This window comes from Bos indicus x Bos taurus, chromosome 2 (genome assembly GCF_003369695.1).
Source record: "Bos indicus x Bos taurus breed Angus x Brahman F1 hybrid chromosome 2, Bos_hybrid_MaternalHap_v2.0, whole genome shotgun sequence".
Classification (NCBI taxonomy): domain Eukaryota; kingdom Metazoa; phylum Chordata; class Mammalia; order Artiodactyla; family Bovidae; genus Bos; species Bos indicus x Bos taurus.
Window position 1 is genome coordinate 25,865,068 of NC_040077.1, and position 27,595 is coordinate 25,892,662.

The 27,595-nt window shown below is 40.4% G+C and overlaps 1 pseudogene; it reads right to left on the bottom strand.

The window, feature by feature from the left end:
- LOC113880983 overlaps positions 1-27,595 on the bottom strand; it is a 59,648-nt pseudogene that overhangs the window by 15,668 nt on the left and 16,385 nt on the right.

The window sequence follows — 27,595 nt, forward strand, 5'->3', positions numbered from 1 at the left end:
TCTTGATGAAAGTGAAAGATGAGAGTGAAAAAGTTGGCTTAAAACTCAACATTCAGAAAACTAAGATCATGGCATCCGGTCCCATAACTTCACGGCAAACAGATGGGAAAACGGTGGAAACAGAGACAGACTATTTTTGGGGGCTCCAAAATGACTGCAGATGGTGACCACAGCCATGAAATTAAAAGATGCTTGCTCCTTGGAAGAAAAGCTATGACCAACCTAGACAGCATACTAAAAAGCAGAAACATTACTTGGCCAACAAAGGTCTGTCTAGTCAAAGTCATGGTTTTTCCAGTAGTCATGTATGGATGTGAGATTTGGACTATAAAGAAAGCTCAGTGCTGAAGAATTGATGCTTTTGAACTGTGGTGTTGGAGAAGACTCTTGAGAGTCCCTTACACTGCAAGGAGACCCAACCAGTCCATCCTAAAGGAAATCAATCCTGGATATTCATTGGAAGGACTAATGCTGAAGCTGAAACTCCAATACTTTGGCTACTTGACGCATAGAACTGACTCATTTGAAAAGACCCTGATGCTGGGAAAGATTGAAGGTGGGAGGAGGAGATTACAGAGGATGAGATGGCTGGATGGCATCACTGACTCAATGGACATGAGTTTGAATAAACTCCAGGAGTTGGCAATGGACAGGGAAGCCTGGCGTGCTGCAGTCCATGGGGTCACAAAGGGTCGGACACAACTGAGCAACTGAACTGAACTGTCAACTTAAAATTTCCTTTAAATTCACATGCTCCACCTAGTGCCTTATTTGAGAATAGCATCTATTATCAGTTGTTGAACACTTCCTTATTTAATGTGAACATTACAGATTTCCAACTGTATCCAACTCTGGATCTAGTATTCCAAAGCTTAGAGGGATGGAGAGATAGATAAATGTGGATAAAGTAAACAAAAGGCTTCCCTGGTGGCTCAGACAGTAAAGCATCTGCCTGCAATGCAGGAGGCCTGGGTTCAATCCCTGGGTCGGGAAGATCCCCTGGAGAAGGAAATGGCAACCCACTCCAGTACTTTTGCCTGGAAAATTCCACAGATGGAGGGGCCTGGTAGGCCACAGTCCATGGGATTGCAAAGAGTCAGACACGACTGAGCAACTTCACTAAAGTAAGCAAAAAGTATTCTATTAAACTAAGAGTTATGGTAAGGAATTACAGTTTTGATGATTTAGAAGACATTTTCAAAATTCAGTTTTTTGCCAGATTTTCTATTAGTTTTTATGAAGCCCTAAGCACATTGTCTGCCATGCCTGGATTTCCAGATAAATGGAGTTTGGGGGTTAAAGCTTACAGAAGATGAGACTCAAAGCTCTGGTTTAGGCTGGTTCTCAGAGTTTGGGTTTTGTGTGGTAGTGGGGGAGGTAGTGGTGAGTAGGGTTGACCTAAGGATTCAGGGTTCAAGAAAAGAGGAAACTGGTATCTGAGTCCCCAACTCAAGTAAGATGGGAATGAGTGAAAGTCTGAAACATCAAGTCTAAGGAAATAATCACTGGATCTGAAGAGTGGGTGAGACAGAGCCAGAGGTGGAGCCTAGGAGCTCCTCTAAAACAAGAGTGGGCACAGATGGGACACAGGATAGAGGGATTTTTTGGAATGCCTTGCTGCTGCTGCTGCTAAGTTACTTCAGCCGTGTCCGACTCTGTGTGACCCCATAGACGGCAGCCCACCAGGCTCCCCCGTCCCTGGGATTCTCCAGGCAAGAACACTGGAGTGGGTTGCCATTTCCTTCTCCAGTGCATGAAAGTGATAAGTGAAAGTGAAGTTGCTCAGTCGTGTCCGACTCCTCGCGACCCCATGGACTGCAGCCCACCAGGCTCCTCCGTTCATGGGATTTTCCAGGCAAGGGTACTGGAGTGGGGTGCCATTGGAATGCCTTAGGTCCAGTTTATGAGGAGGAAAGGAGCTGTAGAGGGTATGAAGCTGACTCAGACACTGAGAGAATAAACCCTGGAGTGCTGTTGCCATCACTATAGCTTAATCTCTATATCTGTATTAGGTTAAAACCATTTCTGTGAGTTCTTTTTAATGTCTCATCACTGACCTGTGGACTTCTTTATTTGAGCTGTTGGCCCTATGAATAATATTGATCATATAAGATATATTATGTCCCAAAGTGACTATTTAAACCCTTAGCCTGTTCCTGTCCATCAACTCTGCCTGTGGAAGCAGTAACTTCAATGTAGGTAGGTCTAACAGGGCAGCAAGAGCTTCACATAGGTGTGGCAGGATACATTCTTCCCTCCACCCCGACTATGTAAAAGAACAAAGAGATAGAAGGAGGGCCTCTAAACTATAACTGAAGAGTAGGAAGGAAACAAAATCTTTTAGCCTAATAATGACAAGGGAATGTGCTAATTAGAGGCTAAACTCTGCATTGAAAAATGCCTGACTGTCTTTTAGACAGCTGCCCTGTGACAGGAGGACCACTGGGAAGGCCACCTCTACCTCCACCCCTCCACACTTAGGATCAGAACCCGAGCCAGTAGACGCAAAAAATGACTAACCCGCTTATCAGATTCCAGATAAGTAAGTAAAATCTGTTGGGCATGGAGAAGAAAATGAGTAAGGGAGAGGCTTGGAATCACAGGTGGTGGTCCTCAAGAGTCTAAGACAAAGATTCTGTGGCTATATACAAAGCTTAGAGACATGCTGACAATTTGGATACATTTAGAGAAACCTTTCCTTTATCATCACATTCAGTGGCTCTCATATAGTAAGGAAAATGTTACTCAAAGTGGGGATAGAGTACTATTACTCCAACAAAGACAGTGATGTTGAATATTTCTTCCAAGTCATTATTTCCATTTCAGTATATCTCCTGATAACAGGACAGATGAAAGAAACTTTTGACTATAATTATTTAATCATGGACCTAGCATGAGAAAATTAATGGCAGACCATCTAGGTGTACCATTATTTTTTGGTACACCTGGAGGGCATGGTAACCCACTCCAGTACTCTTGCCTGGAGAATCCCCACAGAGAGAGGAACCTGGCGGGCTACAGTCCACGGGGTCACAAAGAGTCGAAAATGACTGAGTGACTAAGCACATCTAGGTGTAACTTCATCCTGTTGTTTAGTTGCTAAGTTGTGTCTGACTCTTTCGTGACTCAACAGGAAACAGGAGATGGCAAGAGTGAGCATCGACATTTTAGAAATCAGTGAACTAAAATGGACTGGAATGGGTGAATTTAACTCAGATGACCATTATATCTACTACTGTGGGCAAGAATCCCTTAGAGGAAATGGAGTAGCTATCAAAGTAAAAAAAAAAAAAAAAGAGTCTGATGCAGTACTTGGATGCAATCTCAAAAACAATAGAATGATCTCTGTTTGTTTCCAAGGCAAATCATTCAATATCACAGTAATCCAAGTCTATGCTCCGACCAGTAATGATGAAGAAGCTGAAGTTGAACAGTTCTATGAAGACTGATAATCTAAAACTAACCCAAAAGACATGTCTTTATCATTATAGGGGACTGGAATGCAAAAGTAGGAAGTCAAGAGACAAGCTGGAGTAACGGGCAAATTTGGCCTTGGAGTACAGAATGAAGCAGGGCAAAGGCTAATAGAGTTTTGCCAAGAGAAAGCACTCGTCATAGTAAACACCCTCTTCCAAAAACACAAGAGAAGACTCTACACATGGACATCACCAAATGGTCAATACCAAAATCAGATTGACTGTATTCTTTACAGCCAAAGATGGAGAAGTTCTATACAGGCAGCAAAAACAAGACCAGGAGCTGACTATAGCACAGACCATGAGTTCCGTATTGCCAAATTCAGACTTAAATGGAAGAAAGTAGGGAAAACCACTAGATCATTCAGGTATGACCTAAATCAAATCCCTTACGATTATACAGTGGAAGTGACAAATAGATTCAAGGGATTAGATTTGATAGACAGAGTACCTGAAGAAATATGAACAGAGGTTCATGACATTGTACAGGAGGCAGGGATCAAGACCATCCCCAAGAAAAAGAAATGCAAAACGGTAAAATGGTTGTCTGAGGAGGCCTTACAAATAGCTATGAATAGAAGTAAAAGGCAAAGGAGAAAAGGAAAGATATACCACACTTGAAAGCAGAGTTCCAAAGAATAGCAAGGAGAGATAAGAAAACCTTCCTCAGCAATCAATGCAAAGAAATAGAGGAAAACAATAGAATGGGAAAGTCTAGAGATCTCTTCAAGAAAATTAGAGATACCAAGGGAACATTTCATGTAAAGAGGGCACAATAAAGGACAGAAATGGTATGGACCTAACAGAAGCAGAAGATATTAAGAAGAGATGGCAAGAATACACAGAAGAACTGTACAAAAAAGATCTTCACAACCCAGATAATCACGATGGTGTGATCACCAACCTAGAGTCAGACATCCTGGAATGTGAAGTCAAGTGGGCCATAGGAAGTATCACCACAAACAAAGTTAGTGGAGGTGATGGAATTCCAGTTGAGCTATTTCAAATCCTAAAAGATGATGCTGTGAAAGTGCTGTACTCAATATGCCAGCAAATTTGGAAAACTCGGCAGTGGCCACAGGACTGGACAAGGTCAGTTTTCATTCCAGGCCCAAAGAAAGGCAATGCCAAAGAATGCCCAAACTACCACACAATTGTATTCATCTCACACACTAGTAAAGTAATGCTCAAAATTCTCTAAGTCAGGCTTCAACAGTATGTGAACTGTGAACTTCCAGATGTTCAAGCTGGATTTAGAAAAGGCAGAGGAACCAGAGATCAAATTGCCAACATCCGCTGGATCATGGAAAAAGCAAGAGAGTTCTAGAAAAACATCTACTTCTGCTTTATTGACTATGCCAAAGCCTTTGATTGTGAAGAGCACAACAAACTCTGGAAAATTCTGAAAGAGATGGAAATACCAGACCACCTGACCTGCCTCTTGAGAAACCTGTATGCAGGTCAGGAAGCAACAGTTAGAACTGGACATGGAACAACAGACTGGTTCCAAATAGGAAAAGGAGTACGTCAAGGCTGTATATTGTCACCCTGCTTATTTAACTTATATGCAGAGTACATCATGAGAAACACTGGGCTGGAGGAAGCACAAGCTGGAATCAAGATTGCCAGGAGAAATATCAATAACCTCAGATATGCAGATGACACCACCCTTATGGCAGAAAGTGCAGAAGAACTAAGAGTCTCTTAATGAAAGTGAAAGACGAGAGTGAAAAAGTTGGCTTAAAACTGAACATTCAGAAAACTAAGATAATGGTATCCAATCCCAACACTTCATGGCAAATAGATGGGGAAACAGTGGAAGCAGTGAGAGAATTTATTTTGGCTGAAGGAGATCAGCCCTGGGATTTCTTTGGAAGGAATGATGCTAAAGCTGAAACTCCAATCCTTTGGCCACCTGATGGGAAGAACTGACTCATTTGAAAAGACCCTGATGCTAGAAAAGATTAAAGGCAGGAGGAGAATGGGATGACAGAGAATGGGATGGCTGAATGGCATCACCGACTCAATGGACATGAGTCTGAATAAACTCCAGGAGTTGGTGATGGACAGGGAGGCCTGGCGTGCTGCAGTCCATGGGATAGCAAAGAGTTGGACATGACTGAGCAAGTGAACTGAGCTGAACTGGACTACAGCCCACCATGATCCTCTGTCCACCTGATTTCCCAGGCAACAGTACTGGAGTGGGTTGTCATTTCCTTCTCCAGGGGATATTCCTGGCCCAGGGATGGAAGCCGAGTCTCCTGCCTGGCAGGCGGATTCTTTATCACTGAGTCATCTGGGAAGCCTAATACCATCCTACTGAGAGCCAAATATGAATGAAGTTACCACCTAGATAACTTTAAGTACATTAGTCTATCTTGATCTGAAATTTAAGCTTATATGTATCAAATAAACATTATAATACAAAGATTAAAAAATACAAGAATTAGTTGGGGGGAAATCTCTAAAGTATCACCCTATTTTTTCATTTAAACATAGTTTTGACCGTAATTCCAATAAATCAGCATCTTATCAATTATATTAAATTAATTTGACATAGCTACCTTCTCCAGGCAGTAAGAATCAGTGACAGCAGCAGAAAATTAAACATCAATTCACTTAGTTATAGACAGACAGAGACAGATACGCTGTTCAGTCATGTCCGACTCTTTGCAATCCCATGGACTGCAGCCTGGCAGGCTTCCCTGTCCTTCACCATCTCCCAAAGCTTGCTCAAACTCATGTCCATTGAGTTGGTGATGCCATCCAACCATCTCATCCTCCTTCCCCTCCTGCCTTCAATCTTTTCCACCATTAGGGTCTTTTCTAATAAGTTGGCTCTTCAAGTCAGGTGGAAAAGTATTGGAGCTTCAGCATCAGTCCTTCCAATGAATATTCAGGACTGATTTCCTTTAGGATTGACTTGTTTGATCTCCTTGCAGTCCAAGGGAGTCTCAAGAGTCACAGTTCAAAAGCATCAATTCTTTGGCACTCAGCCTTCTTTATGGTATGGATTTGTTTCTTGTCTGTTAGGAAAATCCTTAACCTTCTATATGTCAATCATCTTCAGCACTTGATGAAGTAATCATTCAAAATTCGTCATTTACACAGGAGTTCAAGAAACCAACAGTGTGTGTGTGTGTGTGTGTGTGTGTGTGTGTGTGTGTGTATTGGGGTGTTACATGTTTACAGGTAATAAAGGAAGCAAGTGAGCAAGACTTACTGGAAAAAGCTCAGCAGTTAAGCAGTGAAGTAAATATCTGTTTTTAAAGGTCATTGCTGCTGTTTGAAAAGAAATCAGAAAAGCTGAGGTCATTGTTTTAATCATTGTTTTAAAGCCTTAGGCAAATTGCAAGAGTATAATCAAAATCCATTAAACAGAGCAGGAAACAACCAGCAACTTAATTGCTCTACCAAGTAATACTTGGTAGTAGACCCTTGGCATTTGAGGGTTTAACATTTGTGGTTTCAGCTAATCCCAAACCACCCACTGGGGAAGGAACAACAGGCTGGATTTTGCAATTTTCCTGAGGCCAGAAGCTGAATCCACAATGGGAGGCTGGGAGGTGGGAGAGGGTCAGGTCACAGCACAGCCAACCATTGGTTTCCCTGTCTCCACGGCCACTGTAGACAGTGGTTTTTACTCTTCTCCCACTAACCCTTGTGAAGTGCTTTTTTAAAAATTCATATCTTCTCTAACTTTGATAGTGATAGGACACACCAGATGATATTGATGAATTCAGGGATTTCCAAAAGTGATTTGGGGAAAAAGTCCTTTTGAAAGTCAAAGAAATGGGAGCTGATGTAAGGGAAATGGCCAAATTGTTTCACAGTATCCCTGACAGGTTAAGTAAAAATGTAACTCTAAACTGTTGTTCATGGAATATCAGGGTTATTTAACCTCCTTCAAGAGAGAGTCAGCTTTGGGTACATAACCTCTTTACTGTTCCTGAATTCAACATATGCTACAGCAAAATTATCAATTACTGGAAAAACTTAAATTCCAACAGTTTCACTCATTTAATCAGCATCAAAAATTGGTATCAAATCTCAGATAGTACAACATAATGTGAAAAGGGAATGGATCAGTCTAGCTGTCCCCGCCAAACTGTACCATTCAGAAGAGAATGCTTAGACCAGGAGACAGCACCTGGGACCTCACCATTTAAGCCCTTTTTTTATTCTGTGAATGAAAAATACTGCCTGCCTTATCCATGAACAAAGGATGTTGCAGCCATCAGGCCATCACATTACAACCTCACTGATGGTGAGCTCTGAGGGAATTCAGGATGGAAACTGGATGCCTGATGCCCACCATTGAGCAGTCAACTGCTCCACCCACCCTGAATGGTGCACCCCGAGGAGACAGGAGACGCAGGATGGGAAAGCACAGGATGCTGGCCCCAGATAGCTAAGGTGCATATCAAAGGAATGATTCCAGGGAGCCCACAATCTTGTATCTTCCCATACATAGAGAGGCACTAAATTCCTTAACTTGAGATATCTGGTTTTCTTTAATTAACTGTAATCTTTGGATGTTCTGACCATTTGGTCTTCATTGCAAAAAAAAAAAAAAGAAAAAAAAACTTCTACGTATCCTGGATCCCCACCTTGCCTCTTTGGAGCAGTTCTCCAGAGTTATCTGAGATGTTGTATCCCAGGCTTAAGTTCTCAGTTGTGTCCACCAAGTAAAGCATAACTCTCAATTTTTAGGTTGTACATTTTTTTTTCAGTTGACAATATATAGTACAGCTTCTGCTCTATTGTGAATAAGCCCCCCATGATTCCTAACCTCACTCCTGAATACTCATCTATTTCCTCATCACAGCTGAAATGGACCATTTCCCTATAACATTCCTGTTCGCCCCTACCCCACCTTCCATCCACTTACAGTGAGGGAATAGGGGAAAGGAGCTTCCTCCTTGCTCCCCTCTGCCTTTTCCCATCCATTGTTCTCCCTGACCAGTCTCTCTCCTTGAAAAAGTTCACATCACACTCTTAAGTCATCTTCTCCAGCACCTGGCCCCCATTTGCCTTTCTCTCTCACTCCTTCTCCTGATACCAGGCTTTGGTTTTCCCATACCCTACCAATCACTCCTTGTTCTACTCTTTCCCTTCTTCTCACTACTGCACTTGACTAGTCTTTTGCAGACCTGCCCCCCTTCTAGGTATTAAACACATTGTTCTTGCCTTGATTTGAATTTTAAAAATTCGGAAGTCAACACTTTCTTATCACTGAGACAAGAGCTGGGACTTTATTTGGTGGGGGGGCTCCAAAATCACTGCAGATGGTGACTGCAGCCTTGAAATTAAAAGATGCTTGCTCTTTGGAAGAAAAGTTATGACCAACCTAGACCGCTTATTAAAAAGCAGAGACATTACTTTGCCAACAAAGGTCTGTTTAGTCAAAGCTATGGTTTTTCCAGTGGTCATGTATGGATATGAGAGTTGGACTATAAAGAAAGCTGAGTGCTGAAGAACTGATGCTTTTGAACTGCTTTTTGAACTGTTGGAGAAGACTCTTGAGAGTCCCTTGGACAGCAAAGAAATCCAACCAGTCTGTCCTAAGGAAATCAGTCCTGAATATTAATTGGAAGGACCAATGCTGAAGCTAAAACTCCAATACTTTGGCCACTTGACGCATAGAACTGACTCATTTGAAAAGACTCTGATGCTGGGAAAGATTGAAGGCAGGAGGAGAAGGGGATGACAGAGGATGAGATGGTTGGATGGCATCACCGACTCAATGGACACGAGTTTGAGTGAACTCCAGGAGTTGGTGATGGTCAGGGAGGCCTGGCGTGCTGCAGTCCATGGGGTTGCAAAGAGTCAGACACGACTGAGTGGCCAAACTGAACCAATCACTTTGTTAATTCTTTTCACATTGTGATTTCAAGAGTCTTCTTTGTTGATTCTTTAAAAATTTTTATTTCTCCTCTACTGAAGCTGTCCACAATTGTGCTGTGACTAGTTCCCAGTAATCTCTCAAAGGTTCCTGAGAACTCAGTTCTACAATCTCTTTTCTCACCATCCTTTCACTGCATCTGCTCTTTGTCTTCATTGTAACCGCCAGTCCCCTGACCCAGACGCATGTTCAAAGTCAATAAACCGCTCTGGCTTCACTTTTCTTCCACACTCCCAAAAGACCTCGGGGATACACTCCTACTCAGATTCTTTTGCCCCCATGTCCACCCATAATGTCCATCCAACCCAGTCTCCAACCTGAAGACCACAGTATCTTCTTTGTCTCCTCCGGCTCCTGTGGCTAAGAATTGCGAGAGATGATAGATGGAAAAGGTGACAGTGTTAATGGTACAATTTTACGGAGGTTCTAATGCCAAATGGTCTCCTGAATGCTCTGCATGCATTATCTTAGACACTGATTAATTCCACTAAAATACATTGCTATTTGATGAAGTTCCACCTGGGTTTTCTGTGCTATTGAGTAATAGTTACATCCATCTTTAATAAACTCTTTATCATATTTGTCATATTGGCTATTTCAAAGATTTAACACTTCCCTGGAGTCCACAGCCCATTCCCAACTTTGAGACCACTTTGCTTACTTTTTTGGAAAGCTAAAGGCCATACAACATCAATGTCCTCATAGCATCTCCTCTTCCCCCTGCCCTTCATATTTTCTGGGTATCACAACCTTTCTGTGTCTTTCCCAACCTAGATGTGTTTTCTAAGGTCAGTCTTTCTCTTAGATGCTTAATTCTCCTCCCTTGTGCTTCCTCTGTTACCTTCTCTGTTTTCAGTGCCTCCTTCCTTAGACGATCCTTCCCTCACCTATCCAAGTTCTTCCCCATTTTGCCTTCTGCCTTCTCTGCCTTCTGCTCCACAGCCCCCTGAAAATACCAACTTTTCTCTCCTCTCGGGAAAGTACTAAAGTGGATAGAACATTCCCTGCCTTTGCAGGAACAGTAAAACATGTCCACCCTATAGGCTATAGTTCTCATTTCTCTACATTAACTCTCAAAACTAAACAAGTCTGTGCCGCTGAGGGGCCCAGTACTGTCTGGACTATTGAAGAACACTTCTTTGGGCAGAAAGCTAGAACCTTTGTGTGAATCTGTAAGTACACAGCATAGCATGGGCTGTGTAGGGCATCTGATAGGATATGAAGAGGAAGCAAAGCCTTTTCACTGGTCTTTGTTTCTCAGTGTCTTGCAGTTTCTATTTGATTGAAGTCTGAAGCAGGGTAAGGAGCCCAATTCAGGCAGACACTGTAACACTTCTCTCTTCCCTAATCTCTCTCCAATTCACCACTAAGTCCTGATGATACTATCATCATACTATAAGGTTGGGGCAAAATTAATTGCGGCTTTGCATTGCTGAAGTTTGCCATTTTATATTCAAATACATTCTTAAAGAAATGTGGTTAGGTTATACATCATTTAAACGCATATTTCTTACTTTTTTTTTCTTTGCTAATGACATTACTTGCTATCTATATTTATTTTAGACTGGGGAAATGATGTTAGACAAAAAGAAAATTCAAGTGATTTTCTTATTCAAGTTCAAAATGGGTCGTAAAGCAGCAAAGACAACTTGCAACATCAACAATGCATTTAGCCCAGGAACTGTTGATGAACATATACTGCAGTGGTGGGTTAAGAAGTTTTGCAAAGGAGACGAGAGCCTTGAAGATGAGGAGTGCAGTGGTCAGCCACAGGAAGTTCGCAATGACCAACTGAGAGCAATCATCAAAGCTAATCCTCTTACAACTACGTGAGAAGTTGCTGAAGAACTTCAACATCGACCACTGTATGGTCATTGTGCATTTGAAGCAAATTGGAAAGGTGAGAAAGCTTGACAAGTGGGTGCCTCATGAGCTGACCAGGAATCCAAAAAATCATCATTTTGAAGTGTCGTCTTCACTTATTCTACACAACATCAACAAACCATTTCTCTATTGGATTGTGATATGTGACAGAACGAGGATTTCATGATGACCAGCTTAGTGACAGGACTGAGAAGCTCCAAAGTACTTCCCAAAGCTAAACTTGTACCCCCAAAAAAGGTCATGGTCACTGTTTGGTGGTCTGCTGCTGGTCTGATCCCCTACAGCTTCCTGAATCCTGACAAAACCATTACATCTGAGAAGTATACTCAGCAAATCAAGGAGATGCACTGAAAACTGCAATGCCTGCAGCCGGCACTGGTCACCAGAACGAGGCCAATTCTGCACAACATCTGACCACACATCGCACAACCAACGCTTCGCAAGTTGAATAAATTGGGCTACGAAGTTTTTCATCATCCACCATTTCACCTGACCTCTCACCAACCCACTACCACTTCTTTAAGCATCTGGACAACTTTTTTTGCAGGGAAAATGCTTCTACAACCATCAGGACTCAGAAAATAGCTTTCTAAGAGTTCATCAAATCCCAAAGCAGATTTTTATGCTCCAGGAATATAAAACTTATTTTTCATTGGTAAAAGTGTGTTGACTATAATGGTTCCTGTTTTGATTAATAAAGATGTGTTTGAGCCTAGTTATAATGATTTAAAATTCATGGTCCAAAATTTCAATTATGTTTGCACCAAACTAATATCTTCTGTTATTTACAATTGCCACAATCTGCTCTCATTTGCCCTCCTAGTTCCAACTCTGTCCAACTCCATTCCATCACTGCCATCAGAATGGTCTTCCTCAAGCACATCCCTTCTTGAAATCCTTCTGCTGCTCCCCAGTGCCTAAGAACACATCCAGGCTCCTTAGCCCATCTTGCCCTGGCCCCTGTCTCCTTGCACCCCCTTCCCCCAAGTTCCAGCGATACCAACCAACTGTTCACCAAATCCCGTAAGCTCTCTTCAGCCTCTGTGTCTTTGCCCTCTGCTCATCCTTCTCCTCCATGTGGAATAACGGTGTTCTGTTTGTTCTTCAGGATGGTTCAAGGATCACCTTCCCAACAGTTTCTAGGTTGTTCCTTTCCCAAGTACTCTGGGAAGTACCCCAGGAAACCTTCTATCCAGGTACTTTTCATGCTGAGCTGTTCTCATCTGATTCTTGTCTATTTCACACACTGGACTATTAGCTCTTTATCAGGAACTGTATCTGATTTCCCTTGTAGTTCCTCTGTTTGGCAGAGGGCTTGACACATATACACACATAAATGTCTCTGGAATGAATAAATTAGATTTTAAATAAGAGACAGAAATTTGTATTTGTAACATTTAATATCTCTGTACTGTTTATTCTCATGATGTGGTTTGGTAAGTACATAGAGATGAATTTCCACAGATTAAGGCCAAAAGAAATGGAGGACTCTGAATTAAACAAATCTCAAATGTATTCAACTACAACTACTGCTAACAATGACTGAGTTATCAACTATCATCGTTATCAGAGTTATTTAACTCCGTTATCAACATTAACTATTTTTTAATGTATTGACTCAACTCTCAAAATAATCTCCATTTCACAGATAAAGAAATTTTGGAACAGAAAGATTTAATAACTTGTCTGTAAGTGGTTGAGCTGGGATTCAAACCTGGCAGAGTCAGGTTTTTTTTTAAACCACTGCATTGTACCACCTGCTGTGTGACCAAAACTGTGCAGAAAAAAAAGTAAATTGGGTATTTGCCTCACTCATCTATGCACTTACCCCACTTATTCTTTGCTTTTTCCACCTTAACTTGGAAACTCACAACTTTAAATATATTGAATTAACAGCATCAAACATTATCTAAGAATTTTTCTGGACTTAACAAACACCTATGTAGCCAGCTCCCTGCCGATTGCTAAGAGGAAGTAATAATATAGGCTAGGTCGTAAGATGTGTCAATTACATGCATTATGTTTCCTTTAGAATTAGTTTTACTTTCTCCTAAAGAAGTGCCTGCTTAAAGTTTTGACACCTATTTGTGAGGTTGTATTTTTTTAGTGACTTTTTCAAAGAAACATACACTTCTGAGTGAAACTTTAGATTACAAAGACCCTGAGAGAAGGGTCTTTGACCCTATGAGGCCTTTGACATCAAAAGAATTAACACACATAAAGAGAAATTAGAGGGGGAGGGGAGAGAGCCTGGAGCCCTGGCTTTCTATGGCAAATGGAGGAAAATTTTAAAAAAGAGGACACACATCTGGACATGCAAAATCAGACAAAAGTACAAAGCTGAATCATTTTGCAACTAAGTTTCAGAAACTGTTCTGGAGCAAATCAGAAGAAACAAGAAGACACCTGACTCAATGTAAAGTATTTAAATGCGGGGTTTGTTTCTCCCTTGGTTTGTACTTTATTTTCATCTTCATTTCTCATGGCGGTTTTGTGTGTGTGTGTGTGTGTGTGTGTGTAAAGGTGAGTGGTAGAGGAGTGGTGGCTGGCATAGGAACAAAAGCAGAAGAAGAAAAGAAGATTTCAGTTCCCTGAGGCTTAAACACAAATTCTACTGCTTCAAAAGGTACCAAGTGACAAGAATTTCTCTACACTGTAGGCAAGCCATAGAAACAGAAATTGCAGTGGAAAAAGGAAAAGAGTAGGAAAAAATTTGTTTTGAGCTATCAAAAAGGGAACCTGGTGGTGGTGGGGAAAAAATCAGCAAGATATAGTCACCTTGAAACTATGCCTCTAGCTTCCAGAGTTCTGATGCTTTTTGATTTGTAAACAGTTTTCTGCAGAATACATGAATATTTCCAGAACTTGTGACTTGTGATATTTTAGTTTCTTCACCTCCAGTCCTGTGAATGTTCTTTTAATAATAATGGATTAGAGCTTATCTGCATCCTGGCTAGTTTTATAAAACCAAGTAATTGCTGAGCTGGGGAAGTAGCTTTATTCGCATTTAATATTTTAAAAGAGAAATTCTGCCACCCTCTGGACAGAAACCAAACATCTATTTCTTAGAGACTACCACAGAATACTGTCTTAAGGAACTCCCTTTAAAAATAAACATTTTTTAAAAAAATCTACGCTACAAAAGTAGAGGAGGGAGGAATCACAGTTACTTTAGATAGCATAGACAATATCTGGAGGAAAAACTCATATAAAAATACTAAATTGCTCCTAAGGAATTTTTAACAAAAGGAAATGGGCTCAAAGCACTTTAGAGAAAAAATCTTCAGTGTTGAACTCATAATCTTTCCAAAACCACTTTATAGCCTACACTTCTGCTTTCCAGCCTGCAACAGCCAAGTAAAGATTTCTCGCACAACCTCAGCCATGGCTGGTTTCACCCAGTTTTCATTATTGGTGGAATTTTTAAAAATCTACATTTATATTAAATATATATGTGTGTTGGGTTTTAACTAGAATACTAGGACAGAGTGAGATTTCAGCCACTCTGAGACAAATTAGCCATAACAGCACAAATGGGCAGCTAGTTTCTGAAGCTTTGCTGTTGTCATCTACTGCACATGGAGTACTTAATGTCATGTAAATGAACTCAGAAATGCAGGGGTGTGATAATTACCAGTAATAATGCTGGGTAAATCAAAACACATGACATGCCATTTTTTATAAACAACCAGAGAGAGAGAAAGCAGAAACATGCTGAGGACCATACCTGGTTTTAACAACAGGATTTAGATGCTTCTGGTCTTGGAGGACCTTAGCCAGCTGCTTCTGCAGAAACAAAAGCTTTCCGTGGACTCCTTTAATAAATGGGTGGTCGAGGAGATGCGTGACCGAAGGTCGCTTTTCAAAATCTTTAATGAGACACCTGTTCACAAAAATCAACAAATAGTCCAAGTATTATCTTAGACACCTGGCTTCTCTGTAAATATGGGAGAGAGGAGAAAAAGCTCATTTATAAAACCTGATCACTAACCTTACATAGCTGTTTATTCATAGGTAGCAGAACATAGAGAAAAATATTCTCTACTAGTCAAATTAATCAAAATATCAGAAATATATTTTGTATGCTTTAAATATGTATTGAAAACACAATCAATTTAATTTGAAATATTCAAAATACTGAAAAGATAGATTGGTCAGACTACAATTTCATTACAAAAAAATGTTTACAATGGAGTCAAGTTGATTAGTCTACCTACTTTATTTTAGAAGCATATAAAATTATACATTATCATTTAAATGAAATCCTAGTATATGAAATGTCCAGTATTTGGTGGTTGGGGAAATGCATTTCGGAGTTTGCAAGGACAGAAATGAATCATAAAGAAATCTTCACAGAGAAGATTCAATCCCTTGATTTCTAATATCTTCTGAAGAAGCAGAAAAACCTCAGAACAGGAAGTGACTACAATATAATTCAGATGAATTGGAATGGAATTATTCAAACAGGGAACAAAAAGTCCATTCAAAATGGTAAAAACTGGGTTGCATTTAAACTCCTCTGCGGTTAATTGGTTAAAACTGCATGGTTGTAACCACTTTCTGCTTCAGATTCAATGCCCTTTTCAAAGAAAACAATGATTCAGTACATTTTGCTGTGTGCTTTATGTTATTAAAGATGATTCTGACACAGGAAATTTCTAGTGAAATTGAATCTGATGAATACCCCTCCAATTACCATCGTATTTCCATTCTGAGTAGCTGCCCTTGACAGGAGAAAGAAATTTCAACATCCACACTTTTAAGTTATCAGTCCTTAGCTCACACTGGAGACTTAGGGTAAACAGTGGATGTCTTTCTGCCCACTCCATAAAATAAACGTTTTCAGTTTCCCCAACAGTGACATGCTAGCAACATGTGAAACACAACATACTTAAAATAATGAAATGCACTGACAAATGGTAAAATGTTCAGCCTCACCTTGAGCATCTTTTCAAAACATTTAAGAAGACACACTCCTCAACTGTTGGTTTTATTAAAAGGCCTTAATCTTTGTACTTCAAACCACTTTTGTATCCCTTGACTTCAGGTCCTGAAAGATACTTGGTAAATTTCCCAGTTATTTGGTTTTAGACTTGATTCAGGGGATTTCCTATCTATTGGTACTGGAGCTTTCAACTAGAAAAGCCAAAAGAACCCAGACTATCTCCATTCTGCTGCCTGCACAACTATAAATACCACCTCTGTCTTGCTATGGGAAGAAATCAATCATTTGACTTTTATAGGTCCAGGAGCCTTTTGTATTTATTATTTTTCTTATAAAATAAAAAATCAGTGCCCAAGCCTGAAAAATACTCTGTTCATATTTTTAAATCAACAGTCTTCCTGGGATTCCACGTATATTCATTTATATATAATTATGTGACTACCAAAGGAAAATAAATGCTAATAATTCCCTAAGCACCTGGGAAGAAGGAATTTCTGGATAGTTTATTTGGTCAGTAATACAGGTGTATGGCTTCATCATCTTGGCTTGAGGGATGGTGTATGAAAACTCCCAAAATAAGAACAGTCTGTGCTCTCTGAGAGTTCCTACTGAAGACGGACATGGTGGCTTCATACCAACACCCCTACCCAACCTGGATGGGAAACCAGACACTGCTGGGACCCCTAGCTAAGCCGGCCCAAGGATATTGTGAGGGTGCATTACATCTGTCTCCCATCACCAAACAGCCATACCTCCTGTACTCAAGTATATGCCCAAACATGGGGAATGCAATTCCTTAATAGATTTTCCCACCATATTAATTCATTTTGCTTTCTGAGCAACTCTCAACTGCTTGTTGACTAGCCAGTACTTAAATAGAAAACTCAAGGAGGCAAAAAGTGAGAGGCACACAATTAGTAGAAAATTTACAGCAGGCGAATGGAAAAATGAGCAGGAGCTGCTTCTGTCTCCTCCTTCGGAGAGGTGCCTTGGAACAGTGCTCCAGGTACTCAAAGCTTCTTGGACAGGGCTTGAGACAGACCAGGAAATCCATACTCCACCCTTATGAAAATAGGTATCTACTGGGTTCTGGAGACGCAATTAAAGGTGCTATAATATCTTTCAGAATTTTAGCATCCACTGGAAGAGCAAGGTTGCAAACAAGGTTACAAGATCCTTTGGCATTTTGGAGAGGATTTCTCTCTAGATCACAGGGGGAGTAAGAGGAATGAGGATAAATAATTTAGTGAGATAATCAGACAAGGGAGAAATTAACAAGTGGATCTGTGGTCTCTTGGGAGATTCAAAAAATATAAAGATGGTAGGCATTCTACACTTTGAGGGAAAGACCAAGAGGATCTATTTGTTAGTTCTCTCAGGAAGGCCCAAGTGGGCTGAATGTCATACCACTGGGTCAGCAAAACTGAAACTGAGTGTGTATGGGAAGAATGCTAAGCAGAGGTGCGACATTCCAACTGCATCGGAGGGTTTTTAGGAGAAGGACAGGAAGACCTTGAGGGTAGGGCCTTATTCTAAAATACTCTTGCATACTCTTTTCTCATGGGGAGCAAATAGCCAGGATGAAATGGACTTATTATTTTACTGATAAATAAAAGAAAGTTCTGTCTTAGGAACAGATATGGCTGGAAGTCAAACATTACTAGATATCAATCAGGTCATTGAAATCATATCATTTGTTCAGCAAACATTTATTACACAACCAGAATTAGTCAAAATAGATTAATTCATAAAAAAATGATGATCCTTTTCCTCGAAGATCTACAATGTGATTTTAAAGATGGAAGGACAAGAGGAACATAGAAAACAGGAGAAACCAGCGTTTGATTATTTAGAATGAAAAGGTCACAAAAAAGCATAGGGTTTTGGAGCTAAAGGACCAAGATTTTCTATTCTAACCCCTCTTTTACAAGGTAAGGAAGTTGAGGTCAAGTCCTGATAGTGATGAGACCAATTCCCTGGCTCCCACAAGAGAACCCCTCCTACTTTGCAGTGTGTTGTTAAAACAGCACAGGCACAATGTGCAGACCAATGCTAAGTTATGGCAGGTGGGGGGAGCAGTCAGGTAAGCCTAGTGGAGAGAATGAGAATTGAGCTGAATTTGGGGAGAAGTTTTGGAACTAAATTGAACTCAATTCAGGGAGAAGATATAGAAGACATTTCCAGTTTGGGAAACTGGATCAGCAATGCAAGAAGCCAGATTAGGCAAGCTGTGTAGCTAGGAACTCAGGAGGCCACCAGAATGTTGACATTCACCTCCTAAGCTGCCTTCTTCGAATATCTAAGAACAATTCTTTGCTTTAGTCCTTTTTCCAACTTTAACTTGGGAATATTCTTTATTGTTTAAGACGTTGCAATTTTGTGCCCCAAACCCATAACACTATGCTTGTCAGCTTATCATTCTGTCTTATTCTCCTTTCAGGCAGGGATTTAGTGGATTGATATAGAGTTGACAGTCAAGACCCATAAGAACTCCTGACAGCTTCCATGACCTTTTTTACAGCATGATTAAATCCTCTAACGATGTGGAGAACAAACATGGAAAACTAAGGAAGTTATAGTATGTTTATTCATTTCAGGATTTCTTATTAAATCAGGAATTGCAAATTCCAGATGCAGAATATTTTCTCCCAGCCTGGGATTCAACAGTTTTTATAAGAACATGCATAAAACATTGACATCTGTGTGGGAATATAGGGGCTGGCCAATGTGAGGTAAGTTGAGTGAAACACTAGATTCATGAGACATTCCACTGAAAAATGAAACTAGTCTTCTGGTCAAAAGGTTGGGAAACACTGGTGATTCCCTAAATCAAGTAAATCTGGAGTTTCATAGTGCATATGAGCATATTAAATGTTCTTAGAAGTATGGAGGTAAAGAAAATTCAATTTTGTTTAGGTTCATGTTTCCAAACTTACTCGGCCACAGATCCTTTTTTGTATCATGGAACCAGGGCCCTATAAATGACATCCTTGAAAGCTCCATTGTGAGAAATCAGTACCAAACTTTTGCAAATAACAGCTGAGTCTTCATCTCAGCTGATTGAGGGGAGACACTCAGAGCCCCTAATTTTCACCAGCATGTTTGAGATACATGTAGGCTGCATTTCTGCAGAAGACAGGGTCTTCTGGGGACCTGGGGAAATACATTCTCTAAAATAACTTCTTCCCAGAATCTTTGACTCTGGAAAAAAGAAATTGAACAAGGACTAGATTTAGAAAATATTGCTTTTTTTCCCCCAAAATCATTAAGTAATTTTTTCTTTCAGTTCCAGATGTTTTAAAACTCTTTTTTAAAAATCTGGACTTATGTGTGGTTATCTCTGTGCTAAGATACAAAACAAAAGAATAAAAAATTAAAACTACCATGAGATGTATTAGCTGGATTTACAAAGCCATGGAAGGTGGTTTAGAATATGATAGAAAAGTCTACCAGAAGAAAAAGGAAGCAAACTTCAGCCCTGAAAGAAATTAATCCATTACCTAATTTGAAATTCTAGTACCTTCCATCATGCATTCTTGGCTGAAGATTAATTCTCAGAATTCATTAGTGTCACCACATTAAACACAGGTTGTTGCAGCCATTTGCTGCAATCTCCCAGCCTGGCTTCTGCCAGAATCAGGGGGAAAATAAAGAGCCATTTCTTAACAAGAAACAAGGTCAGACTTCTGTGTCGGGCTCTGGAGCTGGCAGTGCTTGTGTTCCTTTTGCTCCCAAACGATCACACTGTTGAGATGCACCTGCCTGGCCACTGTAAACTGGCATTTCATAACCAAAGAATCAGATGCCTTCAAGAGGGAGCTATTTATTAAGAGTTACTAATGGATGTTTACTGATAACTAAACTATGCTTGATAAAAGCAGCTGAAAAGTCAAAAACTAAAAATACTGGTGAACTTGGAGAGAAAAGCAGGAGAGGGAGCAACTGTATTCTACATGTTGGGACAACAGTAGACGAAAACTTGAGATTCATGTCTCTTTTCATTTCTTTTTAGTATGCTGTCTTTTATACTTTCTGCTGTTTTCTTGTGGGTTTGCTACTTAGGTTGTTAAGTGTTTCCGTTGTTACCGAGTAGCTGAACCTTCTTGATCTGAGCAAGCATTTCCCTGCCCCGTGATGCACTGCATCTGCAGTTTGTATCATTGGCAGACAGAAGCCTGAGTGAAAAAGAGGCCTCTGCATGAAAAGAAGAAATCCTCCAGAGGGTATACTAATTATAGGTTAAATATCAGAGCCCATGGTGCTGTCCTGGAAGGAAATTTCCATTTTGGAAGACAAGATTATGACAATCACAGGCATTTCCCCAATATGACTAATGCCTCAAAAGAAGGCAGGCTGAGAAACTTGACATTGTATATGTAGCAAAACAAAATCTCATTTGGTGAAAGACTTAGCTCCATTTCAGTTTTCATGTTCAGTCTGCAAATATTGCACAGGGTGGTGAATTGAAATCATACACTAAGTTCACACATAGGGTAGGGAAGTAGGGTCCTAACCTGAAACAGAGAAGAGAGGACCAGAAGTCTGTTTCCCAGCGAGGCTGATCTAGGGTTATCAATCAGAGAAATCAGTCAGTATTTGCCAAAAAAAAAAAAAAAAGCCCTCAGAAGGTAGGTTGGAGGGTTTTAAAACAGGAAGCTCAGTCCTTACTATGAGATGGGTAATGGGGTAATTTTGTTTAGGTTCATGTTTCCAAACTTACTCGGCCACAGATCCTTTTTTGTATCAATGGAACCAGGGCCCTGTAAATGACATCCTTGAAAGCTCCATTGTGAGAAATCAGTACCAAACTTTTGCAAATAACAGCTGAGTCTTCATCTCAGCTGATTGAGGGGAGACACTCAGAGCCCCTAATTTTGGCAAAGTAGGAGAGAAGTTGCAGAGTGGCAGGACCACAGGGCAGCTGGCATCTTGCCTGAGGTCACTAGGGTGAGAAGGCAGGAACAGAGTTAGAAAGATGAGTAAGTCAGCGCCACCTTTAGACAAAGTCATCAGCACCAAAGGTCCAGAGTAAGTTCAAGGGAACACAGGAAGGAAAGAGAAATGGAAGAACATGACATGTGCATCATGGCAGCTGGAGAGAGTCCTAAAGCAAAAGGAGGGTCCAGGATAGGAGGGTGGCCTGAGGGCAGAGAGCCACCATGTGTAACCTGGAATGACCCAGGATTGTGCCCTGCATGACACCTGTGAACACAACTACCTCTTCATGTTACCTTTATGTCTCTGATCCCAGAATCAATAGTAAAGAGTTAGAAAAGTCCAGACGGACTCATTGTATTCTTAGGGAAGGTAATTGGTAACAGAAATTCTAGATCCTCAAGCATAGCTTGTCTGGCAGACAAGTTGAGGGCCACAGCCAGGAAGGACTGAGGGAAGAAGAATTTACTACACCACAAAAGAATGAGTAAAAGTGCAAGAGGCAAAGTGAGAAGAAGAACCAAAAGGAACCAGGCCAGAGCAGAGGAACAAGACAAGATGGGGCTCAGGGGACACTGAAGCTGAGGAGAAGCCAAAGGAGAGGATGGCAGAGGTGCAGTCTTATTACCATTGTTATCGCCACTCTTTCTTCTGTCTCAGTTGTGCTTTCCACATTGCAAAGACTGGGGATGAGCACACCCTCTAATGCTGTCACCAAAAAGGACCCCCGTGTCCATGTCTTAGAACTAAGGCTGTCTTAAGGACTGAAACCAGAGGGCCCAAGTCACCACCTTCTCACTCCTCTTTTTCTTTCTTTCTTCCTTGATTGGGAGAAGTATCGATACTTTGCAATTAAACAGCTATTTCTCCAGGTAACTCTGGCCATGTGGTTCAGTCAGGGTGCAGGAAAAAAATGAACCATTACTCCATCTCACAGCTCCAGCAAGTTTATTGGACAATTAATCCATATTCAGATCCCACCATCTGGTTCAAAGGGTTAGGGAAGGGGTAGTCCCTGGAGATGGGAGTCCTCTGATGGCTCCATCTCTCAGGCCGTGGCTTCCCAAGGATCTGGGAGTTGGCTGTTGCTTCAAGTGCTGCTGAACTTCCCCTGCAGCAGCCAAGCCACTGCCTTTGGGACCTCTGTGAGGGGCTGAGGTTGGCCACAGGTCAGCCCTAGACTCAGCCAGGAAACCAGATGTGGGCCTTGGCTTCTGTGAAGAGGTCTTTGCTTCAGGTGGAAATTAAGGTAATACTTAAAGCAGGTCAGGAAGATGAGGAACAAAGAGGGAAGTGATGGCTGAGCCCAGAAGGAAGTGTGGTTATGTAAATGTGGGTGAGTCAGAGCAAAAAGTTCATTTTTAAATGATATTAATCGTTACATTAATTATTAATATAACTAGATTCATATAACACATTTATTATTATATCCAAACTATTATTAATCTTAAAATATTTAAAATAGTCTGTTGATTTATTTAAATGACAGTATACTTAATCACTCTTACTCAAGCATGACACATATACTCACTTATTTAAAAAAATTGGGGTGCCAATCATTGGAGCAGTAATATATAAAGGTTAAAAGTCAGGGGTTAGGATCAAACCTAACTACTTCATATAAGTACATGATGATACACAAGTTAATTCAATTCTCTGGGCCACAATTTCTTCATCTGTAAAATTGCAATAAAGTCATTGTAGGGAGTGAATGAGATGATCAATGTTCAGTGCCTAGTACATAGTAAGCACTCAATAAATGCCAGCTCTGTGGGCCAGCCACTGTACTAGGTGGTGGGGATACAGTCAGTCGGTTCATTGGAGGAAGACAGCATGGCATATGCATGGATAAAATGGCATATCCAGTTCCAAGTAGGATGAGTGCTATAAAAAAGAAAGGTTAAAGTGCAACGGCTCCTTGAGTCAGATTTGAATAACACGTGCCCATTAATTACCTACTTTTTCTCAATGTGATTCCCACCACTCAGGATAAAATTACTATTTGATAGATGTCCTGATCAGAACTTTCAGAGTTCTGGGAGAACAAAGAATTTTAGGCCCTGACAATTCAGCAAAAGCAAAGAACTTTGGCATTTTCAAGTTCAAGCCTTTGGGCACTCCTATTTTTGAATGTCTGGCTAATTTCTTTGATTCAAAAATCAATTTCCATTTTGACAAACCGTTATGGTCTGCTTCTTAGTCCAGGTTTAAGTGCCAGGGCATATATGAATTCTAATCTTTCCCTTGATCCTACTTGCCATGTTGACTGGAATTAAATCCATAATTCTTATTTGTATGCATTTTTTCCTAGGAAGGGGAGGCAATGGACAGTACCCAGCCATTCCCTATGAGAAAAGAATAACCAGTTTCACAGTACATGACCATTACAGGTAGGACTACTCCAGGACTGGAGTGGGGAGGCTAGGAGAGTGCAGAATAAATAGAAGATATATGCCTCCCCCCAAAATTTATTTTCTGGGATAACTCCAAACTTACACATATGAAACATTTAGAGATCCAAGTGGGATTAAATTCATTGATTCATTCAAACACTTACTAGGTATTTAGTGTGAATGGCACTACACCAAGTATTTCGAAGAAAAGATCCCTGGAGTGAGATGTCAACTTTTACGGAACTTAAAAACAAGCAATAGGATATAGACATCAATAACAATAATTCAAGGCTAAAAAGTGTAACCATTAGAGTGGTTCAGATGAAGTAAACAATTCTAGTTAGGTAAACAGTGTTTCACTGGAGAAGTGGTATTTAGGTCTTAAATTAGGAAAGCAATATTGACCGGAAATACAAGAGAGGAGCATTCTAGTGCAGAACACAGTAGGAATGGAAGCCCATCCGCTCATATGGGGAACAGAGTAGAATAGGACAATACAATTGTAATATAGATGGGGTGAGACCAGGAACATCTTATGCAGATCCTAGAAGATCATACCATTGAGCTTGAGTTTTCTTTCTTAGTCACATTGAAGTGGCTTTTTTGAACAGCAAGATAACACAATTACTTTAAAAAACAAACTGGAACTATACTAGAAAGTAAATTAGAGGGAGGGAAGTAGGCAGGGAAGGGATCCATTTAGGAAACATACAGTCTGAATTAAAGAAATGAGAAGGGAAAAATGATGACTGTAGCTGTGGAACTTGAAGGCAAGTCAAGAGTATGGAAAGAAAAAACAAAGAACCATCAATGGAATCTTAGACCAAGTTAAATCTAAGGACAGACCTGTAGCTAAATCTTTGTGAACATAACAATCTACTTTTTACCTTCACTATCCAATTACAATCTCTCTTGATGAAAACCAAAGATCTTAAGTTACCAATTCAATGGTCTCTCCCCATTCTATTCTCTATTCACTGATGATCACCACTGACTTGCTCCTCCTTGAAATATTCTCTTTCCTTGCCTGCAATGATGCCACAATTTTTAGTTATTCTCTTACTTCTCCCTGACCACTTTTGCTCATTTATTTTCACTACCAGGTGGAATAAAATGACAAGGTAAAGGAGAAAGGGTCTAGAAAGACAAGCCCAAAATGAGGAAGAATGGAAGTAGAATATCAGCCTTTATGCCCACAGGCTTGGAACTTGCTGCTAAACAAACTCTGGCTTTACCTGGTGGATAAAATGACCCAAATAGAGTATTTATTTGCATCCTATGGAGAAGGCCATCTCTACTCTCACAATTCCAAATAAGTCTACAGATTCCACTGCAAATAAGTGAATTTAACTACAGTGCACCTGTCTGGCACAAAGTGAAAATTAAAAGTGTAAGAAAAGCAGCAAATACTACTCCATAAAATTTACAGTTAATTGCTGCAAATGACTTTTATAATAGCCATAATGAGACATAATTTACATACCATAGAGTTCACTCATTTAAAGTATACAATTCAAATAGTTTTAGCATATTCACAGTTTTGTAACCACTAATAATCAATTTTTAGAACATTTTCATTGTCCCCAAAAGAAGCTCTATATCCTTTAGCAGTCACTCCCAATTTCCCTTCAACCTCCTTAGTCCCAGGTGACTACTAACCTACTTCCTGTTTATATGGATTGCCTGGTCTGGACATTTCATATAATATGTGTGGTCTTTTGTAACTGGCTTCATTCATTCAGCAAAATATTTTCAAAGTTCATCCATGTTGTAGCATGTATCAACACAATATTCCTTTTTATTGATAAATAATGCTCCATATAAGGATACATCATAACTTGTCTATCCGTTCATCATCTGAGGGACATTTGGGTTGCTTCTACTTTTTGACTACTATGAATAATGCTTCTATGAACATTTGGGTACAAGTTTTTATGTGGACATATGTTTTCATTCCTCCTAGGTGTATATACCTAGGAGTGGAATTGCTGGGTCATATAACTTACTTTGCCAACAAAGGTCCATCTAGTCAAGGCTATGGTTTTTCCAGTGGTCATGTATGGATGTGAGAGTTGGACTATAAAGAAAGCTGAGCCCTGAAGATTGATGCTTTTGAACTGTGGTGTTGGAGAAGACTCTTGAGAGTCCCTTGGACTGCAAAGAGATCCAACCAGTCCATTTTAAAGGAGATCAGTCCTGAGTGTTCACTGGAAGGACTGATGCTAAAGCTGAAACTCCAATACTTTGGCCACCTCATATAAAGATTTGACTCATTGGAAAAGACTCTGATGCTGGGAGGGATTAGGGGCAGGAGGAGAAGAGGATGACAGAGGATGAGATGGCATCACTGCCTCAATGGACATGAGTTTGAGTGAACTCTGGGAGTTGGTGATGGACAGGGAGGCCTGGTGTGCTGCAATTGATGGGGTCGCAAAGAGTCGGACACGACTGAGCGACTGAACTGAACTGAAATGATGATAACTTTATGTTTAAGCTTCTGAGGAACACAAGACTATTTTCCAAAGGGACTGCATCATTTTAAATTCCCACAATCAGATACAATTTATTTTGAATATTTCATCTTGCTCTAGAAATAATTTAAGGCATCTCACAACAGCATGTGTTTAAATAAATAAAGGTACTTGCAATAAGGCAAGATAAAAATAATTAAAAGCAGAAGAGAAAAACAAAACAAAGGGGAAATTAGGGAATGAAAATAGGAATTAGAATACCAAATAAACTACTTTGTTAGAGGTGGCCACAGATTTGGTTCCAGGCTCTCAAGCAGTCAATGTGAAAGGGAAATGCAGTCTGTTCTCTATTCTTAAAATCCATTATATAAAAACAGACCAGCTGCTTGAAGAAGGATGATGAAGATGATGTTGCTGTTGACTGGTAAGGAGACTATAGAGATTTACAACTTTACTGGGTTTTCACAGAAATGACTTCATATAACATAATGAATATTATTTCCCTTTAGTAAACATGGCCATGGGTTTCATAGGGCTGTTTCATATATCAATAACATGTTTAATCCCAACTGATACCTTGTATCAAAGAACCATCAAGTAAAAACATTCTCCCTGGGTGGCCAAGGAAACACAGAGTTCTCTGATCTTAATCTAGGCTTTATATCTACTAGCAACTAGGTGAATTTTTGTACAGTTAAGTCCCTTGATTCAGCACATGCTGAACGCAGCATCCAGATGCTGACATCCATCAAGGAAAAGAAAGGCAAGGTGCCAAGCTACCATGTGCTGTTCATTGCAAAGAATGGAAAGAAGATGGCTTAAAAAGTTTAGCCTATGAATCAAAAGCAACTCAAAAGTCAGGAGGGGAGATTGGGAGAGGTGGGAAAAGGACTGGAACATCCCATCAGTTCAGTTCAATTGCTCAGTCGTGTTTGACTCTTCGCGAGCCCAGGAACTGCAGCACGCCAGGCTTCCCTGTCCATCACCAACTCCCAGAGCTTGCTCAAACTCATGTCCATTGAGTCAGTGACGCCATCCAACCATCTCATCCTCTGTGATCCTTTTCTCTTCCTGCCTTCAATCTTTGGCAGCATCAGGGTCTTTTCCAATGAATCAGCTCTTTGCATCAAGTGGCCAAAGGATTGGAGTTTCAGCTTCAGCATCAGTCCTTCCAAAGAATATTCAGGACTGTTTTCCTTTAGTATTGATTGGTTTGATCTCCTTGCAGTCCAAGAGACTCTCAAGAGTCTTTTCCAACACCACAGTTCAAAATCATCAATTCTTCGGCACTCAGCTTTCTTTTAGTCCAACTCTCACATCCATACATGACTACTGGAAAAACCATAGCTTTGACTATAAGGACCTTTGTAGGCAAAGTAATGTCTCTGCTTTTTAGTATACTGTCTAGGTAAGTCATAGCTTTTCTTCCAAGGAACAAGCGTCTTTTAATTTCAAGACTGCAGTCACCATCTGCAATCATTTTGGAGCTCAAGAAAATAGTCTCTCACTGTTTCCATTGTTTCCCCATCTATTTGTCATGAAGAGATGGGACCAGATGCCATGATCTTAGTTTTCTGAATGTTGAG